At 41.4% G+C, this 19280-nt stretch overlaps 1 pseudogene; it reads right to left on the bottom strand.

Moving 5' to 3' along the window:
- Positions 1–1377: 1377 nt before the first annotated feature.
- Positions 1378–19280, bottom strand: part of LOC117528717 — a 36593-nt pseudogene continuing 18690 nt past the window's right edge.

The following is a 19280-nucleotide window of genomic DNA, read 5'->3' on the forward strand; positions in this document are numbered from 1 at the left end:
ATAGACGGATCGGTGCAGCGTCTGCAGTGATGCGGTTGCTGTATCGGACCGTCGTGGTGAAGGGAGAGCTGAGTAGGGGGGCAAAGCTCTCGATTTACCGATCGATCTACGTTCCGATCCTCACCTATGGTCATGAGATTTGGCTCATGACCGAAAGAACGAGATCGCGGGTACAAGCGGCCGAGATGAGTTTCCTCCGCAGGGTGGCTGGGTGCTCCCTTAGAGATAGGGTGAGGAGCTCGGTCACTCGGGAGGAGCTCGGAGTTGAGCCGCTGCTCCTCCACGTCGAAAGGAGTCAGTTGAGGTGGCTTGGGCATCTTTTCCGGATGCCCCCTGGACGCCTCGCTGGAGAGGTGTTCCGGGCACGTCCCATTGGGAAGACCCAGGACACGCTGGAAGGATTACATCTCTCGGCTGGCTTGGGAACGCCTTGGGGTTCCCCCGGAGGAGCTGGGGGAGGTGTGTGTGGATCGGGAGGTCTGGGCGGCTTTGCTTGAGCTGCTGCCCCCGCGACCCGACTCCGGATAAAGCAGAAGAAAATGGATGGATGGATGGATCTGATTTAAAAGTCCAACCACATATTTGTTCCATCTTCCTAATAAACCAGCTGATTGTAATTAGTTCAAATCTTCAGGCAGGTGGATGAGCTAATTATTGAAATCACCTGTTTTAGGTGCACAGCAGCTGGTCTGCTCTGTGTAAGCCTGATCCCGTCAGATCTCAGAAGCTAAGCAGAGCAGGATCTGGTTAGTACTTGGATGGCAGACCTCTTAGGAACACCAGCGGCTGTGTGTGTGTTTCTCCAGGTGAAACTGGAGTTGCGTCAGGAAGGGCATCTGGCGTAAACCTTGTGCCAATTACCAATGCGGATCTGGCTGTATCTGCTGTGGCGACCCCGAACAAAAACCGGGAGCAGTCGAATGAACAACAACAACCTGTTTTAGGTACACAGGTAGAAGCAATCCATGGTAGGGCTTTTACTTTCTGAAGCCGGAGTTTTCCACCTCTGCTTGCCACATAAACTACACAATCACCATCGTGGATTTTCTGCACTAATTTCCCCACTAAGTTAATGGATTCCATAGCCACATTCGCCATAAGCCTTGCAGGATCTCTAATGTTGCCCTCCCTGTAGATCTCTGTCTATGTTCGCAGAAAAGATGGCGACGCCTTCCCCAGTAGGGGGAAGGCCGTTTTTATCCTTAGAAAAAAATGAAAGAAGTTGCAACAAACTGCTGAAAAAACACTCAGTGCAACTCCACTTTAATTAATGGGCAAAGTAAGTTTCATGTGTGTCACAAAGTGAAAATTTCAAAAGGAATTTGCTCTTCTTTGTGGATAAAATGGTGTGTGACCAAGAATTAATTTAAACATTGTTTAAAGGAAGTCGGAAACTGTAAATGTGAACACTGAAGAAAAAAAAAAGTCAAAATACTGTCACCCTTATGTTCCTTTGGTTTTAGAGCCATTTCTCTAAGCAGCCATTCACTGATGTTTATGCTGCTGGTTTTTGTCTTTTCAATGGAGTTAGAGATTAAAAAAAAAGACTGTTGTGGATTCAAAGCATCACTGGTGTGTTCAGCACCTTCATCTGTGACAACTTTTCTGCCAGTGATGGTCACCGCCAATGTGAAGGTTGTGTCCATGTAGTACCGTCCTGGTTCAGCAATAATCTGCATTCTGCTGTCAGATGGGAAATATTCATCCAGTGCTGCATTCACGACTTCTGAAACCTAAGACAGTCAGACAGTTTGATTAAAAGCATGCAGTCTAATATTGAATCAACACCATTTCCAAAACTGATGCTATTCTGTTTAATATGATTCTTCTTCTTCTTTCACCTGCTCCCTTTAGTAGTGGCCACAGCAGATCAATCATTTCTATCTCCTTGTCCTTTGTATCTTCCTCTGTCACACCAACCACCTGCATGTCCTCCCTCAGCACGTCCATAAACCTTCTCTTTGATCTCTTCTCCTCCTGCGTGGTGGCTCCATCCTCAGCATCTTTCTCCCTGTATACCCTGGGTCCCTCCTTTGCACATGTCCAAACCATCACAATCTCGTCTGTCTGACTGTCTCCAAAACGTCCCACCTGAGCTGTCCCTCTGATATGTTCATTCCTAATCCTGTCCATTCTTGTCATTCCCAAAGAGAATCACAACATCTGCAGCTCTGCCTGCTGTCGTTTGGTTAGTGCCACCATCTCTAAGCCGTACAACATAGCTGGCCTCACCATCTTGTAAACTTTCCCCTTTGCTCTTGCTGATATTCTTCAGTCACAAATCACTCCTGCCACCTTTCTCCACTCACTCCACCCTGCCTGCACTCTCTTCTTCACCTCTCTACCACACTCTCCATTACTTTGGACAGTTGACTCCAAGTATTTAAACTCTACCACTTGCACCACTTCAACAACTAAATTTAAAGTAGCACATTTCTCAGAACCGTTGAATTTGTGGAGACATTCACTTCCTGAAGTGATATTTATTACAGCTGGGCTCAAAGGTTTACATACCCTAGCAGAATTTTTGGCTTTTTGGCCATTTTTCAGAGAATATGAATGATAACACAATCGTTTTTTCACTTTACTACTTTATGCTTTTTAAATCATAATGACAACAGAAACTACCCAAATGACCCTGATCAAAAGTTTACATACTCCTGTTCTTAATACAGTGTTTTGCCCCTTTTAACATCAATGACAGCTTGCAGTCTTTTGTGGTCGTTGTGGACAAAACTCTCTGAGTGTAAGGATGCCACTGAATATGTCTTGGACTATATTTAAATCAATTATGAAGAAATGCAAACAGTACGGCACTCTATGGTAAATCTGCATGGGGTTGACAGTTCTGAAAACTGAGTGACTGTGCAAGAAGAAGAGTGAGGAAAGCCACTAAGACACCCAGACAACCCAGAAGACCGTAGAATTTCACACAAATGATATTCTTTCACCAAAACAGATCAAATCTAGGCTTGCATCTCAGATGTATGTACCTTCTGCAATTTGTAGCTCAACTTTCAGGTCTTCTTTTTAAGAAAATCCTCTTCTATACCACTTCATCATGAAGCTATATAACTGGTGATACAAAATACAAAGCTTGCACTGTACAAAATTTCTCCAATCACAGCCACATAAGCCTAGAACTTCTTCTGGGTCGTCTGGTGGACTGCCTTTGGATCAAATGGATGGTTATGTTGGGAGACTCAAACAAGAAGTATCAATTGGATATGTGGTTTATATCATTTTGCATGACTGGTAGGTGCCTCAGTGTTGAGGAGTCTCGTGGCTTGAGAAAACAAAGGGGACACCCACATTTAACTTGGCTGCAGGAGATAGATGGTTCATTCTGCCTGGGTGGTTGCCATCAAGAACACAAAATAGTTCTGTGATGTGGTGAGTCATGTCCATGCTCCCAGACATGAGGTGACCTCTCAGCATGTACTTCCAGTAAAAAAGAACAATGTCAAGAGGCTGCTTTTTACTTCTATAGTAACTCTCGATTTTACTGTTCCCCTTGTAAGCCAGGAGCCAACAGTTTTCAGCCTATTATTGATTTTACATTTCTGAGTTGGCATCTGCATGTCAAATACCCTTTGTGTCATGAGACTATCCAGTCTTCTTTACATCATGTGGAATGTTTGCTGAGCTGGAACTGAAATGTATCATTCTGATTAGCAAAATCAAACTCTTTACCTTCTCAAAATTTATTTCATTGTCATCCCTTCCAGTAAAACCTCCACCGATGTCTAAGAGATTCATCTGGAAGGCCATTGAATTCTAAAAGGGACCAATCACAAGAAAAAGAGATATTTTAACATTTAACATAAAAAAAAAAACCAAAAAAAACTGTTGGGTCAATATTTTATTGAGAAAAGGTTGAAAATTAACCAGAGGATGTACTCTAAAATAAATTTTATAATCAAGAACTTACTGCCATGTTAAAGACACATTGTGCATCTGCTATGGCTTTCTTGAAAGTCACACTATCAGTGCATACGCAGCCTGCATGGAAACTGACCCCAATGACCTCTAAGCCCAGCTCTCAAGCGCACTCCAGCAGTTTGCTGGACATTTTGGCCCCAAACTTTGAGCTGAGTCTCGACAGCGATTTGGAGTCATCAACAGCAATTCGTAGCACACCAATCAAAACAGGCATGTTATAAAAAAAAACAAAAACAAAGCAAACAAACAAAAACACCAACACACTTTATTGACTTACTTTGCTGTGGCATAAATTTGAGAAATTTTTAAGAGTTCCTCCTCACTGTCTTCTCAACTCCACAAGTTTTGGCATATTTGATGTGGGACTGTGGCTTTATTGGATGTGCGTAGATGATGTTATCAGGTGTCCCTCCAAGGGACAAGACCAGCTGTATCTCAGTCTGTATTCAAACAAAAAGTGTTTGAATTCAGTAAGTTGTGTAGACATACTCCAAAAGGTAGAGCACAGAGAGGACCAGACACCTGAAGAAAGACAATGACTGAGATAAATAAACTCTTACCTTACTGGCACAATCAAACCCTGTACCAAGACCACTCAGCATCCTGATAATGGTCGGGTTGGGGTTGCGCTTCACAGCATAGAAAGGTCTGACCCGAGGCATCTTGTGAAGCCAGCGGTGGTGATTCCCCAATACAGTGTCAAGATTCCCCACAAGGAAGGGTACTTCTATCCCCTGGAGTAAATTTCATAAATATAGACATCAAGGTGTATGTATATTCAGTGCCGTTTGTTTAAACTCTATCAGGTTTGACAGGCAAGACAGGATGGACACAAATGCAGGACGCAGGTACACAGCTCAGAGGAGTTAAAGCATTTACTCGGTTGACAGGCTGAGGTCGGTATACAGAGAAGCAGTCCAAACAGAGCAACAGTATGACAAACATCAGGCAAGGGAGTGGTCAAGGTACACAGGCAGGTAGTCAAAAGCACAACGAGGCAGACAAAGCAAGGCAAAAATACAAGAACTGAGCTGGAAAGAGGCACTAGGCATATCAATCTGGCAAAGGACCGAGGACTCTGGAGAGCTATATACGAGGTCTGTCAATAAAGTAACGGTCCTTTTTATTTTTTTCAAAAACTATATGGATTTCATTCATATGTTTTTACGTCAGACATGCTTGAACCCTGTCATGCTTGGCCCCGGATCAGGTTTTAGGTCTTAGCCCTTGGCATATTTCTTTTGTGATTTTCTGGTTTTACTTTTCATTAGTTCATACTTTATCATGTTAGTCTCAGTTTGATTCTATCGTTTTGCTTTCTTTATTATTTAGTCACTGTTTTCATTCAGCACCTCATCATTTAGTTTGTAGTCTTTCAGTTATTTGTTGCTTTTCCTTGTGTTACACTTTCGTCACAGGTTCATTCTTTGCTTATCATTTATTGTGCAGTTTGTATTTATTACTCTGGGTCTTTTATGTTACTTTAGTCTTAATTTAGTTCTGGTTATCACATTTGTTGAATAATGTTTAGTCACTGGTTTTTGTTATTATTTATCTTTGGTGTTGCTCATCAGATTATGTTCCATTTGTTATTCATTGCATTTTCTGTTTATCAGTTATCTTGTTTTATTCTTTGCATTATGCTGTGTTCACTGGGTTTTGTTTATTTATGGATTAACCGATAGATTGTTTTGCCATTTTATTGTATTCACTTTTCTGTACCATTCAGTTAGTCCATTCAAGTTTTAGTTTTCTGGTTTTCCCCTTTTTGATTTGTTATGGTAGTTCTTACGTTTGCCCCTTTTGTTTTGTTCACATTCATTTTTGAACACGTCATGTTTCTCAGTTTTTCTGTCACTCACTTCTCTTGTTTTGCACTGCTTTGTTTTGCCCTCTCGCACACTCTTGCCTTTCTTCTCTCCTCTTTGTTCACTTCACCACACCTCTCTCCACACATCTGCTTCACATCAGCCTGATTACTTTGCTCCTCTTTAAAACCCTCACAGTTCCACAGCTCACGCTGCCCGATTGTTGACTCTGCTCACTTTCTCGCCTTTTGTTCTTGTCCCATTTTTGCTCTTCTGTGTTTTTGACCTTGCTTGTATCCTCCGACCTCCGCCTCGCCGTTGCCCTGTACTCAGCCTGTTTTTTTTTACTCTGCCACTGTTTTGCCCATATTACTCCTTGACGCCGGTTGTATGAACTTTGCTCGTTCCTGGACCCTGACCCAGCCTGCATCATGTCTGATACCTCTGTCAGTAAGTTTGACTACCTGTGTACCGAATCCTATGCCTGGTCTTCGGATAAAGCTGTTTATCAATCTAAGCCAACCATGCCTGTGAGTCTGCATTGGTCTCCTCCTGTTTCATGTGTCAAGCCATCACCAGTCCTGACAAACCCTCGTGCACATGCGTGAGTTTTCCACGCCTGTTGGTTACGTCATTCGCCTGTGAGCACGCCTTGGGAAGGAGTGGTCCCGCCCCCTCGTCGGATTTTCATTGTCTGGAAATGGCGGAATGAAAAGGACTTTTTTTCCATCAGAATTTTTTCAGAAACTGTTAGAGACTGGCACCTGGAAACCATTCGAAAAATTTATCTGGCTTTCGGTGAAAATTTTACGGGCTTCACAGAGAATAAGGTCTGTTACTACAGCTTTAAGGACCCCTTTAAGGATGCTCGGTGCACCACGCTGCGACGACGCGGCACAAGCCACCGGACCATTTCTAAATGGATGGCTCTGTGGATATGAGACCATCGTGTGCTCTTTCTCTGGTTATCACAAGAGCTGGACATCAGCCATTTTCCGGCAGATTTCACTTTTAACAAGAGATTTTGTCATGGAAAGCCGCGCGGAGGCTTCGCGCGTAAAGACCGATTCGCTTTGGAAGCGAGACAAAGGAACACCTCCGTTTCGGGGTGTCATGGGACAAGTTTGGACATGCCGATCTCGGCTTTCAATGCTTACCAGTCCAGTAAGTATCAGAGAAAATGTGGAGCTCGTATACACCCAGGTGATGAGGTGCAGATTGGATGCAGGTGTGTGTGTGGAACAGGGAAACACCCATCTCCAAGAACCAGGGGAGACAGACGAGAGACGGGGAAAGAAGAACCCAGGCAGACTAAACCTCAGCAAGAGAATAACCAAACATGGAAGACAACCTGACTAAGATAAAGTGAACCAGCAAATGAAAACAAAACAGGACCAAACTCAAACCTTGACAATTCCAATGGTATGACAGTTTATAATCATTCTCTCCTGGCTTACTAAGCCTGGTAAATATTTGTACATTTCCTGGATTTTCAGCTTTTTCATCTACACCTGAAATAAAGTCTCATAATGGATTGGCATTGAACAGAAATGGAGAATTTACAAATACCACCATGACGAACATGATACCAACCTCTGATTTGATCTCTTTTATTTTCTGTCTATGAAATCAGAGATGGTTGCTCCATTGTTGCTCCAAGACATGCCAGTCCCATTTGTCTTGGAAAGAAAGAGACATGGCTGATGATTCGTATGTTCTGATAATACTGGAAGAGATAAAGAGTGACATGTTCAGACAAAAGAAGCATAAAAATGACAGATATTTTTAGTAAGACACAATAACCACAGTCGGGAAGATGGATACAGGAGAAGTCGGCCCAGTGTGAACTCGGCCCCACGTATGAACTGGGCCCGGTGCTGCAGACTGAACATTCCCCCCTATAGATCGGTCCCCCTGCCTTCACTGTGCATGCATCATTTTGGAGCATCAGCAGCGATTCACTGATTATCGCCTCATCTCTGCTTAAAACTGCACTGTAGTCATCACTGAGCTCAGTGACAGATCTCTGCAGCTTTTGTACAACAATTATTTCCAAATAAATTCGGCATTATTTTGTAATAAAAGATGGGGGAGCAATCAGTGTGCGACACCAGCACATCTCAGTCTGACTCTCTGAGTATGACTCTCGACATCCAAACCGATCAAAGGAAATAATATGATTATTAACCATCAGATGACAAAGTAAAATCTCTTGAATTATTCTAAAGCCAGTTTTAAGCAGAAACAAGGCAATAATCTGTTAACCACTGATAAAACTCCGAACCCTAACTTCGGACAAGTTCATAACCCAGGCTTCTGTTATTAATGGGAAGACTATCGATTAGGCATGTTGAAGATATTTTGATAGTCATCCTTAGAATTTGTGTCTGACATAACAGTTTTTTTAAATTAACATTTATATTATATATATTATAGTGTAACACTGTTGTGTTTATTTAGGGCAGGGTTCATGGCCCAGTGGTTCAGTGCAGTTGTTTGCAGTACGCGAACTACCCATTCTCAGTCACAATTTGGACTCCAATTTAAAGTGCGTGTAGGACTTTAGCAGCAGTGGAACACCAAAATGTAAGTCCCTTTTCTGTTGTTTATAAATTACTAAAATATCAAATGACAAGGATCTATTTTAACCGTTATATAAAACAAATAATGAATGCTTTTCATTCTTTCAATGGAACGAATATTTAATTTGGTGAAAGCTGGAACATACCATTCAACTCAGCTTCACCTCATTGAATGGTATATTCCAGTGAAATATTCGTACCATTGAACTCATAAACATTCATTATTTGTAGACTATGTATCAAGGAAATCATTTCAGGAGATTATTCCTGGGGTGTGTTTTGTTGGAGGGGTGGTGACTAAGTGGTTAGAGTGCTTGGTTTCAGTGTGGAAGGTTCAAACCCCACCCCTGCCACATTTCTCCATGTAATTTGGAGTTGCATCAGGAAAGGCATCTGGTGTAAAACTTGTGCCAATTCAACATGCAGGTCCATCTCGGATTTGCTGTGGTGACCCTGAGTGCAAACAAGGGAGCAGCCGAAAGGATGTACTTTACTCCTGGGGTGTGCTACAATTTTTGGATGTTGTTTCTCTGCAGCAGGGCAAAGAAGTAGTCTCAAATTCCTGCAATGCGTCCCTGGGTGACATCATGACAGTTTCCCCATGTTCCTGTAAATGTGTACCTTCACTCAGGTTTGGAACTGCATACCTGGGAGTCCAAGGATTATTTGGATCCTAAAATCTCTGAGATGAACGGGCTGTTGGTTGGCCCCTTGGTCACAGGCAGGCATGTACAGGCCATCTTGGGTCGGCCCAGGGCTGTCATAATTTAAGCAAAAAAAGTATATCATAAATCATTTTTATTGACTGCGACAGCCCATTGGTTGATTTTGTTGAAGGACGTTGGACCAATCCAATGAAATCTCTCAGCCCTCCCTGGCCTGAGAGGAGGAGGTCAGAATTGCTACTGTCAGCCCGGTAAGAAGTAGCCATAAATGTTAATTGTGGTGTCTGTAAGAGACCAACAGGGGGCACTTGTCCTATATGTTGAAAAATAGTGAGATTGCCATTTTCGTTTGCACTTGTAGGTGAGCAGGCAGGAGAAAATCAATTAATAGTCTCTGGTCCGCTCCCCTCCCTGGCTAATGATGAGGCATTTAGCAGGCTGAGATCATTAAATAGGTGGCTGGTGCAATTTTGTAGCCAGTAAGGCTTTAGTTTTATTGATAACTGGCCTTTGTTCTGAGGCCGCTGTGGCTTGCTGATGCCGGATGGCCTTCAACGTACTGGGGAATGTGCCTCAAAATCATTGTTGATTAATGATCTAATTATGGATCATCAATTAGATATGATTGAGTTATGTGAAACCTGGCTTAAACCTGCAACTCTCCTCCTCTTAAATGAGGCCTGCCCACTGGTGTACACATTTAGTCATGTCCCTCGTGATGCGACGCAAGGTGGGGGTTGTTGCTGTTATTTATAAATCTCAGTTTAGTTTATTAGCTTTTGGGAGTCACAAATATAACTCGTTTGAACTTCTGATTCTCCACTTTGCCCACAATGCTACGTATTGCCAATGTCAGAAGAATAAAAATCAGCCATATTACTTTGTCACTGTATATAGGCCCCTGCCCCATACTCTGATTTCTTAGATGAATTGGGTGCATTCATCTGTAACTTGTCAACAAGTGCAGATAACATTCTGATTATTGGTGACTTTAACATTCATATAAATAAGCCTTCTGATCCCCTCTGCAAATCATTTATGGAAATCACGGATGCATTAGGATTTCAGGAATGCATTCAGGATTCGACACATTAGTGGAAATACCCTGGATTTGGTTCTCTCACGTGGTATTGCTCACGAATACAAGGTCTGTTAGAAAAGTATTGTACCTTTTTATTTTTTTCAAAACTATATGGATTTGATTCATATGTTTTTACGTCAGCCAAGCTTGAACCTTCGTGTGCATGCGTGAGTTTTTCCATGCCTGTCGGTTGCCTCATTTGCCTGTGGGCAGGCTTTGAGTGAGCACTGCTCCACCCCTCTCGTCGTCGTTTCATTGCGAGGAAATGGCAGAATGATTTAGGCTTTTTTTCCATCAGAATTTTTTCAGAAACTGTTAGAGACAGGCAGCTGGAAACCATTCGAAAAATTTATCTGGCTTTCGGTGAAAATTTTATGGGCAAGTTGAGACAAGCCTATCTCGGCTTTCAGTGCTTACCAGTCGAGTGAGTATAAGAGAAATTGTGGAGAGCTGGGCTTGTCCCAACTTGTCCTCTAACACTCTGAAACGGAGGTGTTCCTTTGTCTCGCTTCATCAGCGAATCGGTCGTGACGAGCGAAGCCTCCGCGCGGCTTTCCATGACAAAATCTCTTGTTAAAAGTGAAATCTGCCGGAAAATGGCTGATGTCCAGCTCTTGTGATAACCAGAGAAATTGCACATGACGGTCCTGGCTCCACACAGCGATCCGTTTAGAAATGATGTGGTGGTTTCTGCCTCTTGATGGCGGCTCGGAGCGTGGCGCGCCGTTTGACATTGTAGGCCATCCTTAAAGCTGTAGTAACACTCCTTATTCTCTGTGAAGCCCGTAAAATTTTCACCGAAAGCCAGATAAATTTTTCGAATGGTTTCCAGCTGCCTGTCTCTAACAGTTTCTGAAAAAATTCTGATGGAAAAAAAAGCCCAAATCATTCCGCCATTTCCTCGCAATGAAACAACGAAGAGAGGGGTGGAGCAGTGCTCACTCAAAGCCTGCCCACTGGCGAATGACGCAACCGACAGGCGTGGAAAAACTCACGCATGCACACAAAGGTTCAAGCTTGGCTGACGTAAAAACATATGAATCCAATCCATATAGTTTTTGAAAAAAATAAAAAGGTACGATACTTTTCTAACAGACCTCATATTGACATCATGCCTCTTGCATCAGTGGTCTCTGATCACTCACTTATTAGGTTTACCGTTTCACTGCTGTGTTTAATGGAACAACAACCTTATTTATCGCTGCGGTGATGCATCAGCTCCTCATTTACGACTGAAGTTGAAGCGAGACTGCCTGATATCTTAGCTTCATGTTTCCAATATGCCCAGTCAGTAGACAGTCTTGTGGATAGTTTAAACTCTGCGCTCAAAACTACGCTTGACATGATTGCGCCACCTTTATTAAAACCCTGTTCCCCCTCCAAAACACAGTCACCTTGGTTCATTGATTACTTGCATGACCTCAACCATAAGACTAGAGCTCTAGAACAGAAATGACATAGTTCAGAATAAGAAGTATTCTACCTCGTGTGGCGTGATGCTACCTTAGACTATAAGCATGCACTACTGGCTACAAAGTGACCTATTACTCTGATTTGATCAACAAAACCAAGCATAACTCAAAGTTCTTGTTCAACATGGTGGCAACACTTATTCATGGACAACCACCTGTAAGTCCCCCCGCCCTTACAGCACTAAATTTCTTGGATTACTTTGAGAGGAAAATAGCCGGTATTAGATTAAACATATCCCAGCATGCCTTAACCCAGCCACAACACCCTGCTATTGAGGTGGGCACCATTACTGAGGTATTTAGGTACTTAGATTTACAGAATTTGATAGGATCTCACGAGGTGTGCTGACGAAATTCGTAACGTCTACAAAAAGCACAACCTGCTGATTTGATCCTATACCAACAAAACTGTTTAAGGACTTGTGGCCCACTCTTGGGCTGACTGTGCTAGAAATGATTAATCTCTCATTAACCTCTAGATCTGTTCCTAAATGTTTCAAATCTGCAGTGATTAAACCATTACTTAAGAAATCTAATCTTGCCACTGGTGTTTTGAAAAACTATAGGCCGATATCAAATCTATCATTTTGCTCTAAAATTCTAGAAAAGGTGTTGTGTTTGATTCCATATTCTACTTGACAGGCTGGAGAATCATTTTGGGATTACTGGGAGTGCCCTTGCATGGTTGACGTCATACCTGACCAGTCGTTCTCATTGTGTTTTGTACAATAACACTACCTCTAACCTTAGTGACATGAAATCTTGGGTTCCACAGGGGTCCGTCTTAGGCTCCCTGCTTTTCTCCCTTTATATAGCACCCCTTGGGAACATATTGCGGTGTTTTGGGATTACCTTTCATTGCTATGCTGATGATACTCAGTTATACATGCTGATAACTGCTGGTAATTTCATCCACATAAAATTCTTAGAAGATTGCCTTGCATCAGTCAAAAGCTGGATGTCTAGCAACTTCCTCCTTTTAAACTCTGATAAGACTGAAATGATGGTCCTTGGTCCAGTGAGACATTGGCATCAATTTAAGCAGCTAACACTTAGCCTAGCCTTGTGTGCCATACATCACACTGACAAAGTGAGGAACCCTGGGGTAATTTTTGATCCTACATTGTTCTTTGATTAGAGATTTTATGAGGACTGCTTTCTAACACTTGCGAAATATAGCGAAGATTCGTTCATCCTCTCTATGGCTGATGCTGACAGTGATGCCGGTAACGCGTTACTTAGTAACGCGTTACTCTAATCTGACCACTTTTTTTAGTAACGAGTAATCTAACGCGTTAATCTTTCCAAATCAGTAATCAGATTAAAGTTACTTCTTCATGTCACTGTGCGTTACTATTATTTTTCATTGTGGGTCGATAGCAGCATTAAACTTGGTCTGTGGGCAGGAGGTTGGGGTTCGACTGAACTGCCCACTTTAAGTGAGCTGTGAGCTTTTCATCCACGGTTTTTTGCAGCTGCTCGACTCGTCGTCTCCTCTTAAAGCACGGTGATCAGCACACCTGCACTGAGCTTTACAAAGACATTTTTATACTTTTTTCCTCCTTTATTTAGAGCTGAGCTGAGCTGCTCTGTATCTGCACGTTAAAACAGCTGATCCTCCGCGACGCGTCAACAACTAACACTATTTTCCACTCAAATGCACCTAAACTCTCTTTCTGAGGACCACATGATGTGAAAACACAATAAAACTTTCTTACCTGTAAATCTGGTCACGTTTTCTGCATAAATAAATGTTATCCATTCTTTGTGCTCAAACGCCAAAGTAGGGGCGAATCCAGATGGAATGGGGGCGTGGGGAGGGATGTGCCCCCCTCACAACACCCCTAGATTAAAGGTCCAGTTTTGAAGCCTTTTTTTACTACAACTACTAATACTACTTAAAATAATATTAATTTCGACAAGTAAAATATTTAGAGAGAATTTAAATGTTAGAAAAATGCTAGAATTAATTTAATAGTTACATTTATAAACAATGTAGGTTCGAAATTGCAAGTTTTACTGTTACAGTGCTGTCAACAGTTAAATATGAGGTCAAGAAAGAGGTCTTTATTTTACTTTTTATAAAACAAGTATTTATTTTCATTGAAGTCAAGAAAGGGTGACTATAAAGTAAGTTTTGGCAAAACAGGTATCATTGTCATGTTGAGGTGGCAGAGGGTTGTTGTCGGCAGCTGGGAAAAGTAACTAAAAAAGTAACTAGTAATCTAACTTAGTTACTTTTACAATTGAGTAATCAGTAAAGTAACTAAGTTACTTTTTCAAGGAGTAATCAGTAATCAGTAATTGGATTACTTTTTCAAAGTAACTGTGGCAACACTGGATGCTGAGACCCTGATTCATGCATTTGTCTCTTCTTGACTGGACTACTGCAATGTTCTATTTTCTGGTTTACCGCAGTCCAGCATTAGGGGTCTCCAATTGGTTCAAAATGCTGCTGCCAGACTTTTAACACGAAGCAGAAAGTTTGACCACATTACACCCATTTTGGCATCTCTTCACTGGCTTCCAGTCCCTGTGAGACCAGATTTTAAGGTTCTGCTACTAGCCTATAAAATTATTCACGGACTGGCACCTCTCTATTTAGCTCACCTAATTAAACTCTACATACCGGTTGGGCAGGACTTTGTGTCCCTTGCGTGAATAAAAAGTCTGCGGGTCACAGAGCTTTCTCTTAGGGCCTCTTCACACATAGTATGAATAAATAAAAATCAGGGCAAATGTGGCGGAACAGCTCGTATGAGTGAACCACCAAAACATCGAGCTGACGGGCAAGCATGAAGAACACGCTGCAATGGTATCATGCACGGGGCCGTGTTATGCAAGCAGAAACACAGTGCAAGCAGCTGGGACATGGCGCCACTGATGTGGAGAACAATAAAATAAAAACCAGCTGTATAATTAGTGAATATCACCGGGCTGATATAAATAATGAATAAAAGGGGACGCCATACAGAATCCTGGTTAAATGAAAAATAAATGGCACTCACAAGATTCGAACCTGCAATTTTACAAAAGCTCTGATTACCTGACGGAAACTTTACCACTAAGCTACAATCACTGTCTTCTAACAGGAGCCATGAGGTGGAGGTCTTGGAAAATAAAGCAGTGCTGACTTATTGTTTAATTTATAAATAAAATTAATCTGGATAGTATAACTCCATGAATGTCAATTCTGTCATTTGTACAAAGTTAAAATATAACACATATCTTTTGATTTTAAATAATGCACTAATTCTGAAGTTTTGTAACAAACACTGACAGATGCGAAAGGGATTATGGGTAAATGAGCCTCCACTAACACTGATTGGTTGACTCATTCATTCTATGTAAAAACCAACACATTATACATTATACAACCAAAATGTATATTTTTTTTCTTTAGCTGCAGCAAGAGGCTGCAACAACTGTCAGGCACGCAAAGAATTATAATTTATGGGATATCTCAATACTTAGGGCAAATACTGCCAGGAACACTACAGGCCAGTAGATGGCAGTAGAGACCGTAGAGCAAACAGGAAAATATTGGAGAAGCAGTCTGAGCTTCTGCTAACATTTAAAACAAACACAATAACAAGTAACAACGTCTATAAACCGAGAGAATATATTCATGAGAGATTTAGGCACAATATACAAAGAGTTTAATGCTGTTGTCTGTGTGGAGCCTGATCCGAGCGACTCAAATGCATTTCTCCTGTCGTGACTGTACCGGGATTACTCATAATGCACCACCTGCACACAGCATGTCCACACTTAAACCTTCAAATTTAGTGCATTACTTTACAACTAAAACATATAGCTGATATTTTCACTTTATAAAACTTCAGAAGTGACGTTAATTTAAATAATATGTCCAAAATTAGTTTTGTTAAAATTTTAACCATAAGTTAAAACTATATGCCTCTGGATGACTTGGGTGATATTGCCAGTGAGTTGGGATGTTGTCAAGGGGAATTATCTTGTGACCAGTTCTTCTCTGACTGCAGAGATAGCGGTTTCTCCTGAAACCAGTTCTCTTTTGTTTACAGCAAATAGAGCAGTTTCTCTGATACAAAACCTTTAACAGGTAGATGCTAAAGTCTTTGATATCAGACTTAACAAAGGTTTTTAGCTGTTAATGTTTTATTCACTTCACCTGCGAAAACACATTAGTGATCTAAAAATTATCAAACCAAAACTTATTGAAAGATAATTGGTCTGATGATGCTTTTCAAAGTTATCTGAAAAGCTAATCCAACAATGAAAACATTAGCTTTGATCATTAGAGGTTAGTGGATTAGCCGAACTGTGCCCACCACTGATTTCTACTGATACCTGACTGAAAATTGTGTATTTGTCACACTGTTGGTTTGTTATATAGTCCTGCGCTGCTCACATTCTGTAGTCTAATGAGTCTCCGACTCCACTCACGTGGGATCATTATTCTGATTTGGTACAGTCACATCTCATTTACTCTTTATATTTATTTGTTCAGCACAGAAGTAGGCGTGATTATAAACGTCAAGATGAAATGGATAAAAAATAAATAAATCATCATTTACTTACATTTTTGTCAGGATAACTTTTAAATAAGGGCTACTGCGGATCACGTGAGACAGAACAAATAAGTTTAAAGATCTATACTTGCAGCAAGGGAACAACAGTCAAAAGTCGCACACTCTTGTATAGGAGAAGCAAGAAACCATCAGTACAACACGTCCGTTATGCAGCATGTATGGATAGCTTCATGAAACCCAGCCTGGTCAGGTCATAGTTTGCACAACCAGTATCCGGGAAGACAATGACAAGAATTTCTTGTGCAGGCATGACGAGTAATTCAAGGGTGTCAGCAGTTTATGCAGGGATAAAAAAGCTTTTCAACCTACCATCCCTGGTTCTCAAGACCAGGCACTCTACTCTTTTCTCTTTTCTTCCTATTTTACTCTTCCTTTTTAGATATTTAGATATACCTTTACATACTAGCATAGTTCCACCTTAGAACTGGAATATAATATATGAGGTATCTTATAAAACTAACCGGCAGTTTTATTAAAAAAAACGATATGGATTTGAATAACATGCGATTACACCAATCATGCTTGAACCCTCGTGCGCATGCGTGAGTTTTTTCACCCGTGTCGGTGACGTCATTTCCCTGTGGGCAGGCTTTGAGTGAGCACTGGTCCCGCCCTCTCGGCTAATTCCTTTGTTTGAGACGCTGCTCGAGACGGTGCGCGTTGCTTTATCAAACTTTTTTCAGGACCTGTGAGGGATATCCGAGTGGACACTATTCGAGAAATTCAGCTGGTTTTCGGTGAAAAGTTTAACGGCTGATGAGAGATTATGTGGTGTTTCTGTCACTTTAAGGACTTCCCACGGAGCGGGACGTCACGCAGCGCTCCCAGGCGATGTTGTCTGGCTGTTTCGAGCTGAAATCATCCTAATTTAAGGCTCTGTTGACCCAGGACGTCGTGAGAGAACAGAGAAGATTCAGAAGAGGCCGGCATGAGGAGTTTATGCGGACATTCCACTGTTAAAGGTCATTTTGTATTGAAAGAATGTGCGCGCAAATTCGCCGAGTCGTTTCCGTGACGACGATGCAAATCTGTGTGCGTCGCTACAGGAAAAACACCTCCATGTTGAAAACCATTTGTAAAATTCAGGCGGCTTTTGATGGCTTTCAACAAGTGAGTAACTCAGAAATTGTTTAACAGCTTGGGCATGTTCCAACTTGTCCGTTAAGGTTTCCAATGGAGGTGTTTTTCCTGTCGCAACCCCCCGCGGTAGGGTGCGGCCCGACATGCGACTCTGCCCGCACGTTCTTTCATTACAAAATGACCTTTAACAGTGGAATGTCCGCATAAACTCCTCATGCCAACTTCTTCTGAAAGTTCTCTGTTCTCTGATGAGTTACTGGGTGAACAGAGCCTGAAATGTGGAAGTTTTCAACTTGAAACAGCGAGATGACGCTGCCTCAGAGCGCAGATTGCCGTCAGGCACCGTGGGCCGTCCTTAAAGCGACACTACCAGACCAAAATCTCTCATCAGCCATTAAAATTTTCAACGAAAACCTGCTGAATTTATCGAATGGTGTCCACTCAGTTGTGCCTTACAGTTTTTGAAAAAATTTTGATCAAACAAAGCAGCAGTCTCTGAGCCATTCCTAAACAACGAAAAAATCAACGAGAGGGTGGGCGACTCCTCACTCAAAGCCTGCCCACAGGCGAATGACGTAACCGACAGGCGTGAAAAAACTCTTGCATGCCCACGAGGGTTCAAGTCAAATCAAGTCAAATTTTTTTCAAATCCATATGTTTTTGAAAAAAAAAAATAAGGTCGGATACTTTTCTAATAGACCTCATATATAAGATATACCTTACTGAATTTTCATGCACAAAACCTTCTGTCACAAAGATTCTATCACAGGTTCACGAGGTTAGAAATGTTCCGAACATAATATTACTGTTTGTACTTTAGTACAACAACAACAACTAAATAAATTTATGACCAGAAACTCAACACAATTTGAAAGATCATGGTGAAGAAAATATTTACATTAGATGTAATTTAATGTCGAATGGCCTCATTACGGGAGCACCACAATAATGTAGCAAATTTAAATATTAAACATTCAAACACAGACTCAGAGTGGAGCGGATTGTGTGCTATGCCCGTTTAATTAGGTCATGTGACTTTTGACACAGAGGCGCGTCAGAAATTTTATGAAAATAACTGGCTGGATTTTAACGGTGAATTTGGGTTTACAAATTATCATCATCATTATTATTATGATCATCATCATTATTAAGAAAATTAACTGAAGCCAGGAGAACAGTGCACACAACTTCAAATGCAAAAAGTTTTTTTTTTCTCAAACTGAATTTCTCTGTTTTGCTTCGAATGCAGCAGAACAACTTTTTATCTTTGTGTTCCTTTCAACTGGCTTCCTGAGCAATAACTATTTTACAACAGTAGAACAATGCTCTCAAAATGGCATTACCAGGTCATGTAGGTGGGCCACAATCTGTGAAAACCCTTCAATGTATCTTCTGTAATAAGCCAGTTTTGAGTTTAAGCACCACAGGGGCTGCTGCGTAAGTTCAAAGGTCAAGTCATACAAACCCCACATTGCCAGGATCACAAACACAAAGCAAACACACAAAAAAATAAAATAAAAAATAAAACCCCAAACACGGTCATCTTTATCAAAAGCAGTAAATCACAGTATTAATTGTCACAGTTTATCTCTGTATTATATTTGTAAACTGGTGTTGCACTCGCATTGCATTCATAAAAACACAAAACAAATGGATGTAAAACAAATAAATCTACTTACTTTTGAACTGTTTACATACCGTTTCTGTCCACAGTGTAACTTATTGTGGCTCCTTAAGCCATTATGTTGCTTCAAAAACGTCTTCTAACCAGCATAGGAAGTTTGATTGTATGCACTGACCTGTGAACCAGACGTGTTAACTAGCTCTCCGCGCATGCACACTGATAAACTCAAAACTGGCTTAGAGCTACACAGGCCAAGAAATGATTGCAGCACGGAGCAGGTGATTCGAGACACTGCAAGGTTTATAACAAATGTGAGTGTGAAATCCATTAGCTTAGCGGGGAAATTATTGCAGAAGATCCATTATGATGATAGTACAGTTTATCTGCCAGGGAGGGAAATTCAACAAGTTGAGACTGTGGCCTGCTTCCATAGATATGTCCATAAAAATCAT

The sequence above is a fragment of the Thalassophryne amazonica genome, chromosome 16 (assembly GCF_902500255.1).
Source record: "Thalassophryne amazonica chromosome 16, fThaAma1.1, whole genome shotgun sequence".
Taxonomy (NCBI): domain Eukaryota; kingdom Metazoa; phylum Chordata; class Actinopteri; order Batrachoidiformes; family Batrachoididae; genus Thalassophryne; species Thalassophryne amazonica.